Source organism: Propithecus coquereli, unplaced genomic scaffold (genome assembly GCF_000956105.1).
Source record: "Propithecus coquereli isolate 6110/MARCELLA unplaced genomic scaffold, Pcoq_1.0 Scaffold335, whole genome shotgun sequence".
NCBI classification, from domain to species: Eukaryota; Metazoa; Chordata; class Mammalia; order Primates; family Indriidae; genus Propithecus; species Propithecus coquereli.
Genome location: NW_012149008.1, coordinates 670,386 through 670,894, shown reverse-complemented (window position 1 = coordinate 670,894; position 509 = coordinate 670,386). Strand labels below are relative to the sequence as shown.

The 509-nt window shown below is 35.4% G+C and overlaps 1 protein-coding gene across 1 annotated transcript in view; it reads right to left on the bottom strand.

The window, feature by feature from the left end:
* Positions 1-509, bottom strand: part of EXOC4 (exocyst complex component 4) — a 1,030,122-nt gene that overhangs the window by 947,953 nt on the left and 81,660 nt on the right. The window lies entirely within an intron of this gene.

The following is a 509-nucleotide window of genomic DNA, read 5'->3' as shown; positions in this document are numbered from 1 at the left end:
ATCTCTGTTAAATATAGGGTGATAAATGGCTTGTCTTTTCAACTTTGAAAAACATAACCTGCCTATTTTATTACCAGAGGCAGAAGGGCCCTCAAAGTCCATCAATAAACTTTTAGAAAGTCAATTTGCTGCAAAACTATTTTCATACACTCATCTCTCTCTCTAAGATTTTCCCTTTGACTTCAATTTTCTCCTTTGTGAACACTAACCCAAAGGCAAGTAACTCTGGAAATGACTTTAGTTTTTCTCTTGTTCTTTTATGAAAGGACTTGGTCTCAAAAGTTCCAGAGAAAAGGGAGCACACCCACTCATTTAGTGACTACAGACATGAAGCTCAGCAGAAAGACAGGTGCTATTATAGAATAACGCATTTCAATAGTATGGACCTCAGCTTGCATTTCAGGAGAGAGAAAAAGGCCTCTTCTCACCATATAGCAGAGATATTAATTAATTAAAAACTTCAAAGGGTTTCAAATCTCTCAGAGAAAGTATTTTTGAAAACAAAAAAT